The 12,527-nt window shown below is 41.2% G+C and overlaps 1 protein-coding gene across 1 annotated transcript in view; it reads right to left on the reverse strand.

The window, feature by feature from the left end:
• The window catches only part of LRP2 (LDL receptor related protein 2), a 195,441-nt gene that overhangs the window by 181,668 nt on the left and 1,246 nt on the right, over positions 1–12,527 (reverse strand). The gene's annotated exons all lie outside the window — the stretch shown is intronic.

Below are 12,527 nucleotides of genomic sequence, written 5' to 3' on the forward strand. Positions count from 1 at the left end.
ATTTACTACATGCTAAGAACAACACCAGAATTACCTATCAATAGTCATCATTAAGGTCTAGAAAAACCATAACCGCAATGCACATTAAATCCAGAAGCCTCCTCTCCATCCTACCTGGCACTGATGAATCCCTAAGGAATGACTGATAGAGCCTTACAGCTTCACTGCTATTAAAGTCAACCTCTCCTTTGTTCTAACAATCCTACTTCAAATACAGCTAACTTGAGGAAGGAGAGCCATACTAGAAGGTAAGCAATAAGTTCTATCTTTGAAGTCCATTTGACAGATTCACAGTAGAAATTCCCCATAAAGTCATCCTAAGACCTTTTTTTTCTAGAAATGCTGATTTAGGCAACCCAGTTAAGAGATGAAGCTGACTCCCTTTCAAGACTATCTCACCTCTGGCAGCTTCATCCCTGTGTCATCCTCCATCAAAACATACCAGTGTTGGGTCTCATTCTCACTGAACCTTGCTCGAGCAAACGTTTACTGTGCATTGCTATCTCCACTAACTCCTTTACTCTACAGGGGTAAACATTTCTACCTTTTAAACAGAGTTTCAGAGGGAAACAATGTCTTACTCTAAAGGACTAGTTCTAATAGTGACAGAGCAGACATCTTTGACCAAGATGAGAGATGTTTGGGGGCCAACAGACCTTTTAGCACCTCCAGCACATAGGCAAACGCCTTCCACCATCTCTACAAGAGCGGTCTCCTCAAGGGGCACCTGGGTGGCTCAAGTCGGTTAAGCATCTGATTCTGGTTCAGGTCATGATCTCAAGGTTCACAAGTTTGAGCCTCATGTGAGGTTCTGTGCTGACAGCTCAGAGGCTCCCTGACAGCTCAGAGCCTGGAGCCTTTTGCAGTTTCTCTGTCTCCCTCTCTTTCTTCCCCTGCCCCGCTCATTCTCTCTCTCAAAAATAATAAAACATTTTTTTAAAAAGCTGCCTCCTCAGATATAAAGAGACTCCACTCTCACTTATTTTCATTACTTCCTTCTAGGATTTTGAATCAGAGAACTTATTAAGAATTTTTCCATTAATAGTAAACAACAACAACTTTTTTTTTAATGTTTTATTTCTGAGAGAGAAGAGAGGGAGGGTCAGAGAGAGAGGGAGACACAGAATCTGAAACAGGCTCCAGGCTCTGAGCTAGCTGTCAGCACAGAGCCCAACGCGGAGCTCGAACCCACGAACCGCGAGATCATGACATGAGCCAAAGTCTGACAGTTAGCCACCCAGATGGCCCCAACAACCTTTTAAGATCTGCCATCCCTAAGGGGAAGGAAGTTAGAGTGAACTCTCCAATTGGTTATCATCTTTTGACCTAAAAGACATGTATAGAGAAGAGACTACTGCCAGATAAGGAATGGTAGTACAGGAGGAAGCCAGCAGGCAAGAATCAATGGATACCAAAGGAGTATAGAAGAAATAGAAATGTACTCTTCTGAACAGTAAGGTATTTTGAATAGGTCTCAGTCACAGGAATCTCTCTATCCTTTGATATAACTAGTTACATGATGCAGGGAGCATAAGGTCTTGATCAACATGTATTAAATGAATGACTGCCAAGTAGCACAAAAATGTCTGACATTGGGTTTATTTTTTGAGTGTTTATTTTTTGAGAGAGGAAATAGAGCATGAGCGGGGGAGGTACAGAGAAAGAGAGAAGGAGACACAGAATCAGAAGCAGGCTCCAGGCTCCAAGCTGTCAGCACAGAGCCTGACACAGGGCTCGAACCCACAAGCTGTGAGATCATGACCTGAGTCAAAGTCAGCCGCTTAACCAACTGAGCCACCCAGGTGCCCCAATATGAACCATTAAAAGAGGCTTTGTTTGATTGTGTAGAGAGGCACAATCTTCCACTTGTTCCTACTTATCCACAGTGACAATACGTAAGAATAAGGGCTCTGGGTTCAAATCTTGGTTCCACCACTTAGTAATTGGGATGGCTTTGGGCACCTGTCTTTGCCTTGGTCCTTTATCCATAAATTCAGACTGTTAATGAAGAAGTGGGTAAATTAAAACCTGTAAAACACTTAAGATAGTGTCAGACATGTAGAAAACACTTCAAAAAATTTATCCATAATTATTTTAACTCATTCCTGCAACTTCACTACCCATACATGCATGTGACTGAGCCATTCCTCTGCCTCTAACATATTTGGTCATGGCTGCATATGGAGTCCTCAAAAGAATGGGATCTGGAATGAGAAAGGTTGTGCCCACAGGACAAGCAGCCATTGGCATTTTTCAGCAGTCTGGGCCTTCTTTGGTTGAGCCCATTTTTCCTTCATTCATCAAGAACAAGACTCATGAATGTCCTGGCTTGACGTGTGATGTTCTTTCCACCATAGTCCGTGCCGCCTCCCTGAGTTGGGAAACCACTCCCCTCTTCAAAGAGGCCCTTTTGTGTGATCAAGCCTGTTTTCACTGTGCTGTGGTCTCAGACAGCTTTCTTTTGTGTTGTTTAAACACAGAATGGCAGTCCACTAACATAATGTCTAAAAACTTTGCCTTATCTTTTTGTAAAAGCTACATCAAATCTGTCCTAAAAATAGCAGAATGACCCATTCTGTATATACAGGGGATTCTCACAGGGTAAAAAAGTGTCTAAGTTAAAGTTAGAAATGTTAAAGAGACTGATGCAGGATCAGCTACTCTCAAATGCTTTGGGAATCATCAGTAGTTGGGGGTCAGTGAGGCGGAGGAAAGGGGAGAGTCAAATAGAGAGAAACAGCGTTGCTAGGCCACTTGTTTTAATAGAGATAGCATTTTTTTTTCCTCCATCAGGTTTTTAATGGAGTCTGAGGAAATTAAGGGATGTGGTGATGAGCTGAGGATGTCCCTTCTTAGCTTTAGAGTCCATGATGGCATTTATTCATTTGTTCAACTTATATTTACTTATTTAGCCCTATTCTAGATACTAGGCACAAAGCAATAAACAAGAGAGATAAAAATTCCTGCCCTCATGAAATTGACATCTTAGGAAAAGGAAAACAAAAGTAAATAAATACACAAATAAGCTACATACATTGTGTCAGATAGTTATAAGTACAATGAGGAGAGTTAATCAACAAAGAATCTGAAGACCACACTGATAAGGTGACCTATGAGCAAAGACCTGTAGGAGGCAAGGAGCAAGTCATGCACAATTTGAGGCAAGAGCACTTAGAAAGAGAGAAAACAAATTTAGAAAACTTAAGGTAGACACTCTAATGGGGGGTGGGGAGAAGCAAGAATCATCACCGTGCCTAGAGCATGTGAGTGGAGGAAAGGAGAAAGAGGTGAGATCAGGGAAGTGATGTGAGGCCAGATGGTTAGGGTTTTGTTGGAGGAGATGTGAAGAGATGGTAGAGTCAGAGCTGGGTCACCGAAAGTTCCCGTCAAGGACTTTCTACATTCACTCAGCTCCTTTGGGATCCACCTCAGTTGGAGAAAGGCACCTTGCCCAAGGTCATGCCCTTACCAGAGCAGGCCACATCTAGTAACTAAAAAAAGGTAATTCCAGCCTGACACAGAACACTCTCACAGTCAACTCTTGCTCCAGAGCTTCCCACTAGGTTAACTGAGGCCTTCTCACAGTTTAACTTCTTCTGCCATTCCTGCTTCCTCCTTTCTCTTCAAGGGCAATGATCTTAATAAACACCTTTTACCCAAAACTCCATCTCAGTGTCTGCTTCTGGACAACTCGTCTGTGACAGAAACCACTGGAGCAGAGGAGTAACATGATCTGACTGATATTCTAAATAGGTGTTGAGAGTAGACAGAAAGGGGACAAAAGGGAAGTAGAATGATCAGTAGGAAGCTATTGCAATAATCTTGGTAAGAGTTGACTATGATGTGGATTAGTGTGGTGGCAATAAACATGGTGAAAAGTTATTGGATTCCAGATACATTCTGAAGATTAAAACAATGGGATTTTTCTGATGGACTGAATGTGTGATATAAAAGAAAAAGGAATCTGAGCAAGGACGGTCCAGCCATTTCTAAGGTGGAAAAGTCAATGTGGAAAGCAGAGTTAGGGCATTCGTGAAGATCAGGAGTTCAGTTTTGGACATAAGTCTAAAATGACTATTGGACAGCCAGGGAGATATGTCAAATAAGCAGTTGGATATATGGGTCTGGAGTTACACAGTATTGGTCTGGGTTCGGTTTAGATTCACAAATTTGGAAGTTGTCAACATATAGATGGTAAAGCTACGAGACACGATGGGTCTCCAAAGAAGTAGTGCAGATAGAGGTGAAAAGTAGTCAGGTAGGTGTACAGAAATAAGTGTGAGATATGAAGAAGATAGCAAGGAAAGAAGGAAACCAGGAGAATTTGGTTTCTTAGAAGCCAAATTAGGTGTTTCATGGAGGAAAGTAGGTAGGATACAGTGTCAGATGCTTCTGGAAGTTAAGTAAAACAAGAGCTGAGAATGGATTATTGGACTTCCCAGTAATCTGCCAAGTGACCTTGGCAAAAGAAATATCTACCAAGGTGGGAGCAAAAATTTGAAAGGCATGGGTTTGAGAAAAATTGGATGACAGAAATTACAGTGGGAATAGGCAAATCTGGGAAGAAATTTTGCTATAAAGAGGAACAGAGAAAACAGGAACAGGAATGTGGGGAGAGGAGACAATTAGTGAGAGGGGAGACAGAATTCCGTCTAGAACATGAATGAACTGTTTGAACTTAAGAGCATGGAAAGTTCATCCAGTGTAACCAGACGGAAAACAGAACATACAGACAGAATGTATGCAGGTGATGATGGCTGAGCTAAAGGAGCTTATTGAGTTCTCTTCTGCTTGCTTCTAGTTTCATATTTATAAGAAGGAATGTCATCTGAGCAGGCAGTGTTGGAAGTTTGAGGAAACAGGAGATGTAAGGAAGTAGGAGAGTGAATGTCCTCACCAGGGCAGCAGGTCTGAGGTTGAAATTGGCTTCACAAATTTATAATGAGATCAGTCCACCTAGTTTTGTGTTTTTCTCCTGCCACATTTAGCGACAGCGATGCGGCTGTGGAATATTAGATTTAGCCAGGACTGGGCTTTGGCAGAGCACAAGAGAGCAAGACAAGGGGGCCCAACTGCTGGCAGTACAGGCAAGGAAGTGATGTCAATGATGAGTCATAAAAATATGAGCTGAGGAAGTAAATAAATGAGGGCTTTGAGGGACAGTGTCGAGGTGGTGGGATCACGGACTCTAAGTCCCAGTCGGGTCAACAAAGAATTAAGCCTAGGCTATAAAAGAAATGAGCTTCGAGGTTTTCCAATACTCAAACTCCACCACGAATAAATGGCTATTTTAGATGCCAGTGGGCTGTTGGGATGCTCTGAGATAAATTGCAGGAGAGAGATGACAGTGGTTATAAAGAAATCTGCCTAATTTGAATAAGAAAAGATTAGAGGATCCAGTAGCTGTTCAGCTTCAGGAATCAAATGTTCTGAGAGTGGGAGGAAGGACTTCAACGGTGTCCAGGAAAAGAGCAAAGAATATAATTAAGATGCAAACAGTGGCTCTAGGGAGGGATGGTCAGGATAGGAGATGACCAGAAATGGGGCCAGTACTACATACAAAAGAGTAGTTTTCCTTCTTACTGTAGCTACCTTGTAACATCCCCATTCAAAAGAAAGTATAGATTTAATAGTGTACTTAACTGCCTGCTGGGAGGAATTTACAATAGCATGTTAGTATACCGGTAGTTAGCAAGCTAAAAAATGAGGTTACCTAGATCAACTGTTGCCAAATTGACTCTCAGAATCAACTGGAAACTCTTTAAAAACAGATGCCCAAACTCCTGATTTAGTAAGTCTGGGTTTTTGCCTAAGAATCTATATACTTTTAAAAGCTCCCCAGGTGATTTGGATGATAATACCAAGTAGGGGAACTGGCTGACTTCTAGCTAGGATTCCTAAAAATTATAGCATTCTATAAGTTGTGGTGAAATAGTGCTTTTGAGAACATAAGCAAACTCTCAAAGTTGAATTGCCCGTAGATATGATCAAGAAAACAAGCAGCCCCATTTGCTCTGGCAGCTATAATATAACAATAGGGGAATCTGGACTGAAAACAAAACTGAAACCTAGAAGAGAGTAGAGTCAAGAAAAACACAAAGAAAGAGAACTGGAGCCCTGACTGCACCTCACCTGAACCCCACTCGGCCTCGGAATTTTCTTACACAAGCCAATAAATGCCCTTTATTGTTGAAGCCTGTTTAAGGTGGGTTTTCGGTTTCTTGTTTCTTGCAACAAAAAATATCCTCCACACCCGTCCCCACATCAAAATTAAGCCAGTGTAGAAGCACATGCTAGCATTTTCTCCTCTCCTTTAGTGAGATTATAATGTGCGTAGGATTGATATATTTCAGATTTTAAAAAACAACAACAAAAACTTTCCAGTCTTCAATTCAACTTTGAGGATTTCCCTAATGAAATAAATGATTTTGATTTTTCAGCCTTTACTCAAAAAAGCTTCTCCTTGCTAATGAGATTAAAAACCAAAAATTGGGCCCAAAGTGACAAGCAAATCTCTGACACTATAGGACAGGATGTTTTTATATGAGAATCCAAGACAATACTAGTATAACAGAACTGTAGCTACTGTCTTCTTCCGCTTTTTCTTGTTTCCTTAACACCTGTTGGAAGATCAGAAGTAGATAGGTTTTCATTTAGTGTCCATCAGTAGGTAATTGAGTAAAGGTTTATTTTCAAAGTTACTAAGAAAGAATCTTCATGTGTTTTTGACTGGTAGTACATAAACTTAAAGGACACCCCTGGTATTGCTTACAAACTTGGGTCTCAAGATCTGGACAATAAACAAGCCATTGTATCCATGGTAACAGTGGCTTAACTTTTCAATGCACAGAATGGTAATTACATTTCCTCCTTTCATTCATTTCTCCCTGTTCCCAATAACCTTAGGGGTCAGGCATGACCTGAGGGCTAATGACTAAAAGCATAGAGCTTTCATCATGAAACTTCACATTGTCTAACCTGTCACCTTTCTTAGAGAGACATTCTTTTCTTGCATTGTGTTTTGGCACTGTCCTAAGTCAGAAGTACCCTTATATAGAAGTTAACCATCTTACTTTTAGAATGATGTTTCTAGTTTTTCAGCACATGCTTTAGAAATAAGACCTAAAGACCAGCAAAATAACCATTGGCAGAGAGCACATATATCTGGCATTCTGAATCAATCCAGGGAGGTGTGAAAGACACCTGCTCTACCATTTTAGAAAGAAGTTCTTAGATTAAATGCTAAGGACTCTTGGATTTGCACAAAGATGTATTCTGCCTCCACAGAAGCTTTTTTTTCTAATTAGATATTTTTATTTATCTATTCTGAGAGAGAGAGAATGAAGGAGGGGCAGAGAGAGAGGGAGAAAAAATTCCAAGCAGGCTCTGCCTGGTCAGTGCAGACAGAGCCCAACACAAACCACAGGATCATGACCTGAGCTGAAAACGAGTCGGACGCTCAACCAAATGAAGACACCCAGGCACCCCTCCATAGAAGCATTTTACTATGTTTCCAAACCCTCCTATCTTCTTTCTTTCCACTCCATCCCAAGGCCTATTGCCTGGAAAAGCAACAAAGTCTTAGAAATATAAACAAGAAAGCAGAGTTAGCTGGGAAAGGAGAAAGGACCTAGGATTCACTGAAAAATGAAATCATAATGGACTCGAGCTCCAGTACCCTGCTCTCACAGATCAGTTTCCAAAACTTTCCTATACATCACAAAGCTCTCCTCCAAATAAGAAGCCTTTAGGCTACAAGTAAATCTTCTAGAAGTCCTTCTTTCTCCTGTTCTCCTAAGTGCAACATGATCGTATAAACATAAAACTTATGCCTTTTGCTGTAATACTTCTAATACTTTTCCTCCCTTCAATTAATTGAGTTATTCCAGGACTACCTGCTCTTGAGACATTTCTTTAGCTTTTTAAGGCTCTCTTCATGGATAAAACAAAAATAACATCAGCTGGGTTTACCTGATAAGGTGTCCTAGACACCTGTGGTGTTTGCAACCCAGCCTCTGTTCACTTGGGAGCCCTATCCCAATTTCCTTCTGTGGTCCAACCTTAGTCCATGACTTCAAGAACCAAGCAAATGAACCAAGCCTAAGATACACACTTGGGCACACTTCATGCCACAGCTACAATGACTGGTTCTCCGGTGAGTCTGTGACCTAAGGAGCTCAAGATGCAACTTAGACTCTTGCTGGAGCAATTAAGACAAAAACTCTTGCTCTTCCCCAGTGGACATGGCATGAAAGAACATGGCTCCTGGAGCCACTGACAGCCATCTTAAAACACTAAAGAACATCTATGTTTGAGAACACAGTCTTCTCAGTCAGAAGGCAGAGAAACCAGATCAGCCTGACATAGGCTGAGCCTCCACTTTATATTAAGTTGAGCCAAATACAAAATTTTATTTAAGTTTCAGTCGTTCTTAGAAAAACAGCAATTCCATATGGTTCAACCTAATAGCTATATCTTTACAACTATGTATTTCAATGAACTTCCTTTTTTGACTCCAGGAAGTTTAATTTAGATCTCTGTCATTTACAAATACGAGTCTAGACTGACATTTAAAGTTGCAGCCACTAAGGAGCACCACGGTGGCTCAGGGGGTTAGGCTTCACTTTAGCTCAGGTCATGATCTCAAGATTTGTAGTTTAAGTCCTGCATCAGGCTCTGTACTGACAGCTTGCAGCGCGGAGCCCGCTTGAGATTCTGTGGGTGTCTCTCTTGCTCTGCCCCTCCCCCACTCTGTCTCTGTCTCTGTCTCTCTCTCTCTCAAAAATAAACATGACAACAAATTTAAAGTTGTAGCACTAAATGATATACCAAAATGCACAGATGCATCATTTAAAGGACCACTTTTAAAAATAAATAAGTAAATAAAGAAATAAATAAACTTTTAAAAAATGCTGAGGCTGTCAAAAATTACTTAGGAAGCATTTGCATGGACTCCAACAGAACACATGAAGCATCAAAGAAATGTCTGATATTTCAAAACAGCAACCCATCTGATCATTTTAAAGAAACAACCTAAGGGACACCTGGGTGGCTCAGTCAGTTAAGAATCATGGTTTCCACTGAAGCCATGATCTCGTGATTTGTGAGTTGGAGCCCCGCATACAGCTCTGTGCTGACACTGAGGAGCCTCTTGGGATTCTCTTTCTCTCTCTCTGTCCCTCCCCTGCTCACCTTCTCTCTCCCTCTCAAAAATAAACTTAAAAAAAAAATGACCTAACAATTACCTTCAACTAAGAATAAATACCTATTCTATACTAAGAAATCCAGAAACCTTAGGAATGTGCCTTGATGGCCCAAGATTTTGAAAAATGGATCCAGAGATATGGTCTTTAAGAGTTGGGGTACTAGGAGCACCTGGGTGGCTCAGTCGGGTAAGCATCTGTGGGTTCGAGCCCTGCGTCAGGCTTTGTGCTAACAGCTCAGAGCCTGGAGCCTGCTTCGGATTCTGTGTCTCCCTCTCTCTCTGCCCCTCCCCTGCTTGCTTTTTGTCTCTGTCTCTCAAAAATAAAAAATAAAGACATTAAAAAGTTAGGGCACTAACATGGCATACGTTCTGGACCAAGCCGGAAACACATGACACATGGTTGTATTAACCTATCCTCTTAGGCTTGAGATTCCTCTTAGACCTGGAATATGTGACCCACCCATCCTACTTTTTAAGAGGATTGACCAAAGTGATCTTTTCATCATACTTTGCCTCATATCACAGGTCAGGATCAACAACAGAAAAGCAACCCAGAGGTCTCCCCAACCAACCAGGCTGAGGACATCCAAAGCACACATATCTAAAAATGATCAATTAGGAAGACACAAAGAGAAGAGCAGGTTTAGACCTTAGTTCCATCCTTGGCCACATGCCCTTAGGCTAAGGGCTTAACCACTTCCCTGTCCCTCCTTTCAGTCCCCTATCATTCCCTCCAGGATTAGTTAACTTATCTACAAAATGATGCAAGTAGACCAGCTGATAGCTAAGGTTTCCCCTAACTGTAAAAATCTAACTTTCAATGAGAACAGCACAGGCACAAGACTGAAGGGAGTTTGAGCAGAAGCCCTATAAAAACTGGCTAGGAAGAACTTCAAGCAGAGAAAAAGAAGCCAGCTGCTGTGAAATGAAAGCAGCAGCGGTATTAGAGATGTGACAGAACCAATGTATTGCCTGTGTGTTACTGGGCCCATAATCCTTTTACATACATAAACTTTACCTGACAGTGTAACTGTCATAAAGCTGTTACTAACTCTAAAAGGCATAACCAAGCTTCTATTGGATGAAAGAATATAACTTTAAGATCAATGCCATTTTCTAAAAACTTTCAGTCATAACATTGGGATCTGGGAATTCCTCAAAGAAATATTAGTTAAAAATGCCAAAGACTTCCTTATGTGCACATGGAAATTAGAAATACAAACAGTAAACAAAAAAAGAAACAACTACTTTTAGTGTTGGTGATATAATAATGGCTGCTAGTTATGATCTTCTATATGCCTTATACATTAAGCACTTGTATCGCTTTATGTTAATGAAATGTCATGGAATACATTCTCTTAGTATCATATCAATTTTGCAGATAAGCACTCTAAGCCATGAAAGTTTAGTGACTTCCTCAAGATCGCGCAGCTAGAAAGTAGTAAAGGCATTGCTAGAATCCAGACAGCCTGACTTCAGAGTTCTCCCAATATTTTTTAAGAGCATTATACAAAATATGAAGAAAATACAAATAATTTTAGCTATATATATGCTATAATTTTTTTAAAGACTAAACATAAAATACTCAGAAAGACTTTTTCCAATTTCTAATGATGCAATCTTTGCAGAAAGATCTTACCTAAAATGTGTGCTCAAATGAGGACATTTACAATGTCATCACACTTTACTTCACCTGATAAGTCAATACAACAGGAATCTAGAAATCTCCTTAACCTTCCAGGAAGGTTACCTAGGGGTCAGGTGATAGAACCTGAGAAGAATTTCTGAAAAAATATCCAGAGTTATGGTGCATAAGTGGCAAACACTTGTAAGATACCACTCAGATTCTTTAATAACTCATCCATGGGTAGTAACTTAGGGAGCATGGCATTTTTAGTACAAAAGAAAAGAGACAGGGAAATAGAGGAGAGAGCCACATGCTATAGCAGTTAAATTATAGCCTCTGGACTCAATCTCTTGGATTGGCCTCAAAGCTCTGCCATTTTCTAGCAGTATGACCTTGAGCAAGTTACTTCATTGCCCTTGTGCCTCCATTTAGCAGCAGTAAAATAGATATAGAAAGAAGACTTACATCAAAGGGGTATTATAAGGATTAAATGTCAATAAGTGTAAAGCACTTAGAAAAGGGTCTGCCACATATAAGTGTATGAGGTGCTATTATTACTGTACTAATATTACTGTGTATTATCATAGAAGATGGATGGATGTAAACCACCAAAAAATTAAGTACGGGGGTGCCTGGTTGGCTTTGCCAGTTAAATGCCCAACTTCCACTTAGGTCATGGTCTCACAGTTTTTTGAGTTCCAGCCCCGTGCTGGGCTCTGTGCATGCTCTGTGCTGACAACTCAGAGCCTGGAGCCTGTTTCAGATTCAGTGTCTCCCACTCTCTCATCTCTGACCCTCTCCCACTTGCTCTCTCTCTCTCAAAAATAAATAAACATTAAAACTTAAAAAAAAGAGTAAGTACAGTTTATTTGGTGACTAAACCATCAATCCAGGGGAGAAAACACCTGTTTTGGTTGTATGGGGACAATCCAGACATATCCCAGATGAATCCGGACAAGACTTCCTTTTGCCAGGCACTGACAGGAACATATAGTAAATCCTATGGCTATACTTAGGACATAAGATGTTTATCACCCTAAGAGCTGCGGCAAACCCTCCACAATAATAATAAATCCTCTTTCTGTGTTACCAACCCTGAGAAAAGGTGTGCAAAGCAAGAATTATTAACAGTCTCCCCTGCCTCCCTTCCCTCTCCAAAGAATTTTACAAGACCAGTGAGGTTTGTTGGCGTTTCCAAACTTCTTCTCAGGAAGTCTGAAATGGGTACTGCTAGGAGTTGCTGTATAATTATTTAGTTGATTCCCTCTAAGGAGCTTACGCTAAGAATTGAGGAAAGAAAGCAGATTAACCATTTGAATACATGCCACCGCCCATCCACCAGCTTTTCCCTCTCTCTGCCATAAATGGGGGCTTCTACAGTCCCCACCCGCCAACCCCAATATGTGATCCAGGGAAATCAATTTATTGCTTTGGCTAATCCTACAACAATAGGGGTTTCATTTTCATTGTAGGGCAATTAAGTTGTCCGACGGGAAGGAAGGGGCAGGAGGGGAGGGAAGTGGGGGGAGAACTCTCCCATCCCCACAGACAGATTAGTCCCTGCGGAGGCAGCAGCGTCCGTTCTGTCTGTCTGGTGGTCGGTCACACGCAGCTCTGGGCTGCTACCTAGCAACGCAAAGCCTGGAGAGAGCTCGCGGGTTCCCCGGCCTCCTCGCCCTTCCCATTCATCCCTAG

This window comes from Crocuta crocuta, unplaced genomic scaffold, assembly GCF_008692635.1.
Source record: "Crocuta crocuta isolate KB4526 unplaced genomic scaffold, BGI_CrCroc_1.0 scaffold219, whole genome shotgun sequence".
Taxonomy (NCBI): Eukaryota; Metazoa; Chordata; class Mammalia; order Carnivora; family Hyaenidae; genus Crocuta; species Crocuta crocuta.